The 10,487-nt window shown below is 54.3% G+C and overlaps 1 long non-coding RNA gene across 1 annotated transcript; it reads left to right on the top strand.

Annotated features, from left to right (window-relative positions):
- The first annotated feature begins 8,977 nt into the window (after positions 1 to 8,977).
- On the top strand, positions 8,978 to 10,224 carry LOC116793698. The gene is made up of 3 exons (XR_004359565.1): positions 8,978 to 9,044; positions 9,575 to 9,645; positions 10,182 to 10,224. It is a non-coding gene; the product is annotated as an uncharacterized LOC116793698 (long non-coding RNA).
- Positions 10,225 to 10,487: the final 263 nt, after the last annotated feature.

Here is a 10,487-nt window from a genome sequence, read left to right as displayed (position 1 = left end):
CGGATGGAGTGGGGTGAGAACAATGGGTCATCCTCACGGCCCTACTGCCACACATGGGGCACTCACACCCTCTGGAAAAGCCACGTGCAATGTCTGTGTTGCCCCTGACCAGGCTTCCAATGGGATTGTAGATCCCTGGCCTGCGGGGCAATTTTTGGAGTTGCACTTCTTCCCATCTCCCGCCCACGATCAGGTTGGAAGGTTCAGCATCCAGCCCCTCACCCCTTTCCTGCCACCTCAGACCCCCAGCCAGGCAGGACAGATCGGGCAGGGAAAACAGGCAGGAAAATCCGCCTGGCACTGTGTACAGAGCTGAGCTCGGATGCCCTGTGTGCTCCCCACCTCCCCAGTGCCACCCTGTCCCCCAAAGGTGACCACAACTCATCACCCGCAGCCGCCGGCGCTGGCGGGTCCCCCCCACCCGTCTGCGCCGCCACGTTCCAGCTCATTAATTTCCCCCGTCAGAGGCTCTGGAGGGAGCTGAGCAACTTGGGTGCCATTTTTCTTCCCGGTTTTCAGCCCTGAGCACATGTGAGAAGAACCACGCGCGGCCCCCCCTCCCCGCCAGCGCGCGGGGCCGCGCTGACCCCGCTGCTTTCGGCCCCGCTTTCTAAATAATGCTGAAAATTTGTCACTGGCCCCTGTCATCCCTCAGCCGAGAGCCACTTGAAGGGGACGGGTTGCAGAGCCAAAGCAAACACGGCGCGTGGGACCTACCCCAGGAATGCCAGACCTGCTCGCTGCCCCCCTGGCCTGTGCCGGAGCCCATCCGTCCTGGCTGACAGGGCAGCTCCAGAGCAGCCTTGGGAGACAAATGTCCCGGGAAATACCCCGAAAAAATTAATTCTTACATGTTACCGCCTCCAGAATTAATGAGATAACGTCTTTAGCTCTAATTGGGCAAACGGAAACTCTTTTCCATGGGGAGCTTCGGCTCTGAGTGAGGAGCCATTAATCAATGGGGGAGTGGGGAGCCTTAGAGCCAAATGGGTCTCCCCCGGAACTGTGATGTCCCCAGTGTTGGTGGCTGCCCCCCCACCCCACAGCTGTGGGGAGCCCCATGGGAGGGCTAGAATGTTGCTTGGCCACCCACCTCTGCCATTCCTCTCCTTTTCCCTATCATCTGGCCTATGTGGGCACCTCAGGGGCTGTAAATGAGCTTCCTGCCCACCACTCCCCCATCCCATCATCCCACTATCCCACTGTCCCATCATTGCACCATCCCACCATCGCACTGCACCACTATCCCACTATCTCACCACCTGACCAGCCCACCATCCCACCTCCCTCCCCTCTCACACTACCCACCTGCCCTCCACCTGCATCACCCCTCCATCCTCCAGCCCAGCCCAGCCTCCCCCCAGTTCCCGATCCCATCCTCAGCATGACTCCCCAGCCCTGGCCCTCCCCTGGGCAAGAAGCCCTGACTGAATCCTGCCATCCTGTCTGGAGCCAATCAGCACCGGCTGACTTGGGATGTCATTGATGGAAACTCCAGTGGTTGGTTTCCAGGGGCTCCTGTCTCTCCCTCCTTGCAGAAGCAATAACTGTGGGATGGCCCCAGGTGTCCCCCCACAGGAGCAGCTCTCCGAGGACATCTGGGATGCTCAGAGACTCCCAACAGAGCCCTCCCAGTCCCTTGTCATTGGTGCTGTGGGGTTAATCCAGCTCCTAAAGCCCTTTGGGATCAGGGGGGTGTCACAACCCTGGCCCCCCACTGCCCCTCCTGTGCCTCCTCCCCCAGCCTGTGAATCACCCCCACTTTCTTGGGTGCATCTATCCTGAAGGATAGAGGTCTCAGAGATTAAAAGGCACCATTATGGGAGTCAAACATAAATTCTCCTTTTATTAAGCAGAGTAAATGTCATCAGTGAAAAAAAGCAGAGGAGGATGGAGAGAAGAGGAGGATTTCATAGATTTCATTCCAACTTCCCTTTCCTTTCATTCCTGCTCCTGGCCCTGGCTCCCTGCAGTTGTTTATTTAAAAGTCCAGTAGGGAAAGCTCAGCTTGTACCTGCTTTCCACGGGGATTTTCCGCACCACTGCCACAGGGAACAGCAGAGAATCATGGAGTCATGGAACCCCAGAATGGTTTGGGTGGAAAGGGACCTTAAAGCTCATCTCATTCCTCCCCTGCCATGGGCAGGGACACCTTCCGCTACCCCAGGTTGCTCCAAGCCCCAGCCAATGTGACTTTGAACACTTCCAGGAATACACAGATTCCAGCATACCCAGTGTCGGTTCAGTTTGGCTGGACACTGGGGACTGAAAGCGTCGGTCACTCCTCGGGATGGACTGGCAGTGCCCTGGATCTCAATCCGAGGGAATTCCCTGCAGCTCCTGCCCACTTGGCTGCATCTCAAACATTCCTGGCAGTGCAACCAGAGGACCTGCAGTGGGCAGGTGAAAGCCACCAGGTAAAGGCTGAGAGGCCAAATCCCTCCTGGATTCCAGGAATGCCCAGACAGCAGTGGAGTGATGGGGAGAGCAGCGGGATGTCCCATGGGGATGCAGGTATGACTCCATCTCTGCTGCATCCCAGGGCTGGAGCTCCAGGGAAGAGGGAGCTCTGGTTCAAAGGCCAAACCTCAGCAGGTGAGCTGGAAAGTTTCCCATAACGTGATGAGACAGCCCCACATTTGTGTCACATACTCGCCTGGTTTAATTGTCCCGGTGCGGCGGCTTTCGCAGAGCCTGGAGCCAGCTCGGGGATCCTCCCAGGCATGTCATGCCCAGACAGGACACCCTGCAGCTCCCATCGCTCCCTTGGCTCCATCCATCCCCCTGCGGAGCGCAGGGACCCGGGATGCTCACACACGCTCTGCTGGCTCGGCGCAGCCCCGCAGCCGCGGAGGCACCGGAGCTCGGGGCTGGGGTTACCCCGCGTTTGTCAGGGCTCGAACCTGGGCACCGAGAGCTCACAGGCAACGTTTTCGCTCCTTTCAGGTTTAATTCTTCTGCCAGGCGCTTGTCTGGGATGTTTTACCCGCACGCGGCAGCAGCAGAGAAACGGGTGAACAAAGAGGCTCCTTTCTTCGCTCCCTGTTATCTGTGCAGCCTCAGGAATGCGGCTGGATTGGAGGCTGCGTTCCCCGGCCGTGCGGGAGTGCACGGGCGGGACCGGCAGAGGATGCCACGGGGACACTCCCCGAGGAACAGTGGGAACCACTTAGTGCCTCAGGTGAAGTGTTTGCTTAAGCGGGCTCCCGATATGGGGGGAGCACTCAGGACACATCTTAAACAAATAACCACGGTGCTCAGCCGAGCTGCTGCCGAGGGAGTTTGTTCCACTGCCAGGTGCTCCTTTCAAAAGCAGAGCTTTTCGTCCTCCTGTGTTTAATTCCAGTGCCCTGTAGTTTGGGAGAGGTGGATTCATTCAAGCACCGAGGCCACTAATCCCTGCGGGGTTGATTTTAGGGGTATCTGTGCTGAGCCTACGCTCCCTGGGGAGGCTCAGCCAGAGCCCAGGGATCCTGGCAGTGCCACAGGGACCTGCAACCCCTTCAGGTGGGCTGAGGCCCTTAAGGAGTGAGCCCCACACTGGAGTGAGACCCCCCTGCCCTGCTCAGAAGGAGACACAAATTTGGGCTTAGCCTTTATTGACCCACAGCCGTGAGGTGGGAAGAGCCTGGCACTGTCTTGGTCTCCTGCTTCCTGGTCAGGACCTGAATCACAGTATCATGGAATGGGTTGGGCTGGAAGGTACCTCAAAGACCACCCAGTTCCACCCCCTGCCATGGGCAGGGATGCCTTCCAGTACCCCAGGTTTTTCCAAGCCCCGTCCAATCTGGCCCTGAACACTTCCAGGGATGCAGAGTCCACAACCAGGGATTGTAGTAAGTTTGTCCTTGTCCCTAAGGGAAGCAAAGGCTCCTTTGTCCATCTGAATTCCCCCAGCAGTCGCCCCCTCTCCTCCCTGCCCCCCATTTCCCTCTCTCACCCTTGTACAGCTTCCTCCAGTTATCTTTGTGAGGATGGAGAACCTGATCCAGTCCATTAGCTCAGCCCCACTCCCTGATGTCCCCCCACTGCCAGGGAACATGACACTGCCCTCCACGCACAGATGGGAGCTCTCCAGCCTGACAAACATGTGTTGAGAAAGCATTTTTGACCAAGTTCCATATCCAGGGCTAGTGGCAGACAGCAGAGGGGGAATGAAAGGCCCTCTTGGCTGGAGACGCTGCAGATAAGCAGCCACAGGAAGCCTGCAAGCAAAAAAAGCTGCTAGTCCCAGAAATTTTAGAGGGGAGAGCAGTGACACAAAATAATTGCTGAAAGAATGCAGCTTGATTGCAGACAGCAGGGAGAGCCTCAAATCCTGCACGGAATGAAAGCCCAGGGTGACAGCTAAAGGGGAAGAGGAGTTATCAGGCTGGGAGGAGTGATTTATTCAATGAAGGGGATTAAGAGTCCAAAAGTTAATGTATGTAATGTAAAACAGGACAGCCCAGGGCTCGGGGGGATCGGTGGGAGAGGTGCACGTGGCGCCCGGCTGCAGCGCCGGGGCTGTCAGGGGCACCCAACCATCCCAGCATCCCGGGCTTCCTGCATCCCTCCTGCCAGTGGGCTGGGAGGGGGAGCAGTGAGTCCAGGAGGGATGCAGCCAGGCGTGAAACATCTCCTGGAGTCAGGACCTGCCGGTCTGGGTGCTCATTGGTGTCAGCAGGAATTTGTCTCCTGGGCAGCTTTCACAGAAACATAGAACAGTTTGGGTGGAAGGGACCTTTCAAGGTCATTTGCAGAGTTGCAGAATCACAGAAGATGCTGAGTTGGAAGGGACCCATAAGGATCATCAAGCCCTGCACAGGACCATCCCCAAGAGTCACACCATGTGCCTGAGAATATCTTCCAAATGCTTCTTGAGCTCTGGCAGCCTTGGTGCTGTGACCCCTGCCCTAGGGAGCCTGTCCCAGCACCCGCCATGGACAGGGACACCTTCCGCTAGACCAGGTTGCTCCAAGCCCCTTCCAACCTGGCCCTGAACACTTCCAGGCAACCTGTGCCAGTGCCCAGAGAAGTTGTGGATGCCCCCCACACTCTGCTCTACTCCTTCACCTCTCCACAGACTGACAGCGAGAGGCCAAGTGCTGTGCTGTGCTGTGCCAGCTCATCCCGCCGGAGCACTGCCAGCCGTGCCAGCCAGCGTCCCCACATTGTTCATCCATCCTCCCTCCATTCATCCCTCCTCTCCTCCCAGGTGCCTCGCCAGAGAGGGAGGGGATCCTGTCAGTTGCTAACAAAAATACTGTGCAAATCATATTAAAATAAAAGGCCCTTGTAATTTTTAGTGCGTATTGAAGTGGTTTCTCTTTATTTCTTTTTCTTTTGGCTCTTTGAGAATTTTGGAGCACAGCTGCCAAAAATGAAATGTTTGACCAGTCCCAGTGACGCTTCTGTTGGCCTCTTTCCCTTCCTTTCTCTCTCCCTACGCTTCAAAGGCTCTGTCTCACACTGTGCTGTCTCCACGTCACCTCCCTGCTCATCCTTCCTCCGCAGCCTCCTCGTCCCTCCTGGCTGCTCTGTCTCCTGCCCTGCCCCATCCCTCCCTGGTGCAGCCTCCGAGCGTCACCTGCATACACAGGTGCTTCTGGATGGGCAGAAGTTCCCTTTGGCTGCTTTTGCCATGCAATCCCACTTCTCCTGTGGACATATTCCTTAAAACTCCTCACCCAAACTGCTGCCCCTTCCCCCTGCCCAACCCTTGAGTTCTCCTGTTCCTCCATTGTGGAGTGGGGGTGGTGGGAGCAGGGACTGGGAGCCCTTTGTCACTCCAAGGTGAAGGAGAGGACATGTCACAGGTGCAACAAGGCACGACAACGTCCCACACTCGGGTACAGCTCCAGAGAAAGGAGCAGAGGGGAGCAAACAGCCGGATTCTCCATCAGTGATGGGAGACAGGTGTCACAAGCTTGAGTTCATCAGCAGAAAATGAGCAGTGAGGGCCAGTGAAGGCAAAACTGCAGAGAAAAAGCTGATTCCCACTTCCTGGGAGATGTAGAGTTACATCACCGAGGCACAGTCACACTCCTGGCACAGTCACCTGGCTGGGACACCAACACAGGCAGCGCTGACAGAGCCAGAGCCCCCTTCTCCTCCCCAGTCCCCTCTTCCAGCACATTCCTGCTGATTCCCAGTCTCTTACAGACAAGCTCAATGCTACCACGCTCTCAGTTCCCACCAGGAGCTTTCAGCCAGCACTGGATCCATGTCTTTGTACCCATTTTACAGATGTGAAAGCTGAGGCTTGACAAAAGAAACACATCCAGAGACTTTTCCCTTGAGTCTCTATCCAGCCCCGGTCCATGGCCACCAGTAACCCCATTTATACTGGTTTGTCCCCGTCCCTGGGCCACACACATCCTGGTAGGGTTGCAGGAGGACACCAGACCCCACCACATCGTGTTCCCCAGCCCGGCTCCTTCCCACTTTCTTGCCAGCATGTGATGGATACACACACCCTCCTGCTCCACTGGAATTAATGCCAGGAGCCGGAGCTGCTCCCGTGTTTAATCCACTAATGGCATTAATTCCCTATTAAATTAACCAGTGCAAATATGCTGCTGGTTCGGTTGGGGAGGAGGGGGTTGTGCCTCTCCCTCCCCCACCCTTTTATCCTGGTGAAGACACTGGAGCATTTGTTAGCGGAGAGGGGGGGGGGAATCCCACAAAGAATTGCAGCATTTATGCAGATATAAAAAAAAAAAATAAGTGGCAGATTATTTTTCAAAAAAAGCCAAAGAAAACTCCCCTTTTTCTTGCAAACAAGCTGCCTTCCCTCTGGGAAGAGGCTTCCATCGCTCAACCCCAGCCTGCTGGGAAGACAAAAGGCTTTCTCGGCGGGGCAGCGGCCGGGAACGCCGGGAGAAGGCCGGGAGAACGCCGGGAGCTCGGCAAGGCCGCTCGGCAGCAGCCCTGTGGTGCTGCACAAGCCCAGCTCACATTTCAAAGCTCTTGTTTTTCAACCGAGTGTCCTCTTTTTCCCCTTTTTTAATGCATATATGTATTCAAAGCAGAGTTATGATAAAAATCCGACCCAGGGCTGGAAGCGGGGGGTTGAGTTGCATTTTGGCACAGATGGGGTTCATCCCTTCTGCAGGAGGCTCCTTGCCAAGAGACATCTTGGAGTGGAAGGAATTCAAGAAATCAGGGATTTTGCATATTATTGAGCTTTATTTGTCCCATCGAGGGAGGTGAGAGGAAGCGTGAAGGGTTTGAGCGTAAAAAAATCTGGTCTGGGATTTACCTGTGACTGAGGCAGGTGAAAAGTGTTGGATGATGGATTCTTCCCAGTGAATGAAGAGACAAAGGGGAGTCTCTTCCCTGTCTGACACTTTGGTAGCAGCAGATTTTCAGGCAGGGGAGGTGAAGTAAAAAATCTGGTCTGGATCAGTGTGTTTGTACCTCCGTGGATGAGAGTGTTTGTACCTTCTCAGATGGACTCTGCGATGGTGTTTGAGATGAAGATGATTTGGAACAAACCCTCACGGAAGACACATGGTGGGAAACCTCTCCCTGTTGCCGGAATTGTTTGTTGGAGATACCAGCTCACATTAGATCATCACCCACATCCCCCTCACTGCTGCCAGAGCACTTTGTCCTCCTGTTTGTTGTCTTAGTCTCCTTTTTTCATCCTTTGCTGCTCAAGACCAGCAGGAACTGAACCTTCCCAAACTTCTCCCTGGGATTTTTGGATGACGTGTCCCAGCCCCACAGGAGATGAGCCCTAACTCACAGCCCTGATTCTTATGAGTTTCCAGGAAAAGGCTACGGAGAGCTTTGAATGCAAACACGTGTGCCTGCATCACTCAGGCAGCCAGGGAGGACAGGGATATCGTGTTCCTCAGTCACTGATTAAAATTAACCAATCCTAATCAGATTTTCAAACAGGGGCGTTCAGGGAAGTGTGGACAAGTGCATCGTGATGATTTGTTAATGTTGCTCCAAGACTCAGAGCCCTTAATTAATGTATTCATGAAAAGCACACACAAAGCAGGTTGCAGATAAAATGACAGGTGGAATGGGGTGATTTCATTAATTATGGATTTCTGGTCAGTCTCCCCAAAGCTCTGATGTCTCTGCCGTCCACCCCTGACTCGGCTCCATGTGCCTGTTGGTGGTGGGACGGGTTAGAACAGGCTGATGCTTCTCACCTTGCCCATCCTCAGGCTCCCTGGTCCTTGTGCCACCTGTGTGGACTCAGCTGTCCCCAAAGTCCTGCATCCAAAACCCCCAGATTATCCCCAGGAGAAGAGCAGAGCCTCCCTGCCAAAGGCAGCAGCAGCTCCGAGCACATCAGAGCTCCGAGGCTCATCACCTGCTCCTGCCCCAGGGAAAAGAGCGGAAATCCAAGACTAAGTGCAACTTACACCTCGGATTCTTTGAACGGGACATAAATGGCAGTTCTGGACACACAAAAGAGCGAGTGTGAAGTTTTCTGCCCCTGAAATGGAGGCCCAGAGGGGGGGTGTCCCTGAGGAGTGCGGGCGTGTGGCATTTGGGGGTGGTGAGGTGACAGATGGTGAGACCTCAAAGCAGCTCTGCTCCAATCCCGAGGTGAGGCAGGGATGGGGAAGGTGATCCCTCCATCCCTCTGGCTGTCACCTCCCTCCCACGTGAGACTCAAAGCATCGGGGAGGGGCCACCACAAAACTCTCTCCAAAGTCCTTCTGTTACAGGGCCACCTAATGCTGTTTGCAAGGGCCCGGGGGAGTGTCACAAAAGCTCATCCCAGCTGCAGCATTCACTGGATAACATTTCCACGAGGATTTACTCAAAGTTCTGTGCTAAGACTGTGGCTCGTACCAACCACACCACACAGAGGATGTGAATTCCTGGTTTGTGCAGCTGCCCAACTCAGATCAGCAGTTTGGTTACCCCTGGGGGTGTCCAGGCTGCTGCAGTTCAACGGGAAAACCACCCCTGAGCCTGGTCAAAGACTGTGACATCATCCCAAACTGACCATGGGACAGCCCTGCCTGTGAGGATCATCCTTGTGGGAGCTGAAACACAGGGAATCCACTTGGGCAGGTCTGAAACAAGTGAAGGTGAAGAAGAAAGGAGATAATAGATCTGAGAACAGATCCCAGGCAATTTACTGGCTAGGCACTCCTAGTAATTGTCCTTTGTCATGTCTATTCCTTCTTTTAATGTCTTTATCATGTGTATTCCTCCTTTTTGTACCCTTTTTCAGGTGCATTCCTCCCTTTCTCTAGAGGAAAAGGAATTCCAAATGTGTGCAGCTGAGAGCACTCAGTTGAGGGGTGTCCCCTTGGTCAGGCTGTGAGGGGCAGCTCCACAAGGAGAGGGAGACACAGGGAAAGGTCACTGTTTTTGGAGGACACCCTTGACACCCCTTCTCTTTGCAGTGCTACTGCGACTGGTGGGGAAGGAATCACAGAATAATTTGGGATGGAAGGGACCTTTCAAGGCTGTCTGATTCAACCCCCTGCCATGGGAAGGGACACATTCATCCAGACCAGGTTGCTCAGAGCCCTGTCCTACCTGGCTTTGAACACTTCCAGGGCTGGGGCTTCTACCTCAGGAAGGAAGAAGCAAAAAGGAGATTTTTTTCCAGGAAAGTCTTCCAAAAAACCAGCTCCTGGCAGGACTCTGTGCATTCAAGCCTGGCTATGCAGCAAACAACAGGTCAGCAAAACACAAGCAGAAGGAGCTGATCCAGCTCCAGGTGTTTAAGGCTTTGGGAAATCTATTCAAGTGTCAGGGCATGTGGACAGGAGGGAGAGAGCAGGAGCAGCCATGGAGGGGACGCTGCTGTGTGAGCACATCCTGCATGGCTGAGTTACCAGCTGGGATTAAAATCCCAAGTCCCTTCCTGAAGACTTAATTTGGGTTCACACAACCCACTTTGCCCTCAGTTTGTTCTGCAGGGAGGCAGGCAAGGACGTGAGGCAGAGGGGAACCCTCTGGTACACAGAGTTAAAAGCCTGGGTGGCAAATCTCACAAGCAGAGATGCTCTTGGCTTTCTTTTCCTGTAGAAGGAGAATTAGAGAGTAAAGGAGGTGGTCATCCCAGAAATGCAGAACCATAGAATCCTGGAATGACTCACAGATCATCTGGTTCCAACCCCCTGCCATGGGCAGGGACACCTTCCACGTGGCAATGCGCAGAAATGTTGGCTTTGACACAAAACATTTTTAATGGCTTTTTTTTTTTTTTGCAGATCCCAGCAATGGTGGAACTTGAAGTGAGCTCCAAAAAACCCCAAGGCAGAAGGTGCCGTGACATATGAGCTGGGGGGGTTTGTCCTCTTCTGAGTCAGTATTGCTGAGTCCATGGAATAAAGGACAATTTAATTACTGCCGTAATAAATAGGATTGTAGAGGGATATTACAGGCATTTATTTCACGTGGCAACAGATTCAGTAAATATGCTTTGCTCAACACCCTGCTGCAGTTGTGCTCATCAGCAGCTGAAATGAAGAGCCTCGGTGGGCCTTGGGTGACTGGATCCAACCCCCAAAGCTGGG

Source organism: Chiroxiphia lanceolata, chromosome 14 (genome assembly GCF_009829145.1).
Source record: "Chiroxiphia lanceolata isolate bChiLan1 chromosome 14, bChiLan1.pri, whole genome shotgun sequence".
In the NCBI taxonomy this organism is placed as follows: domain Eukaryota; kingdom Metazoa; phylum Chordata; class Aves; order Passeriformes; family Pipridae; genus Chiroxiphia; species Chiroxiphia lanceolata.
This window is presented reverse-complemented; position numbering and strand designations above follow the sequence as displayed.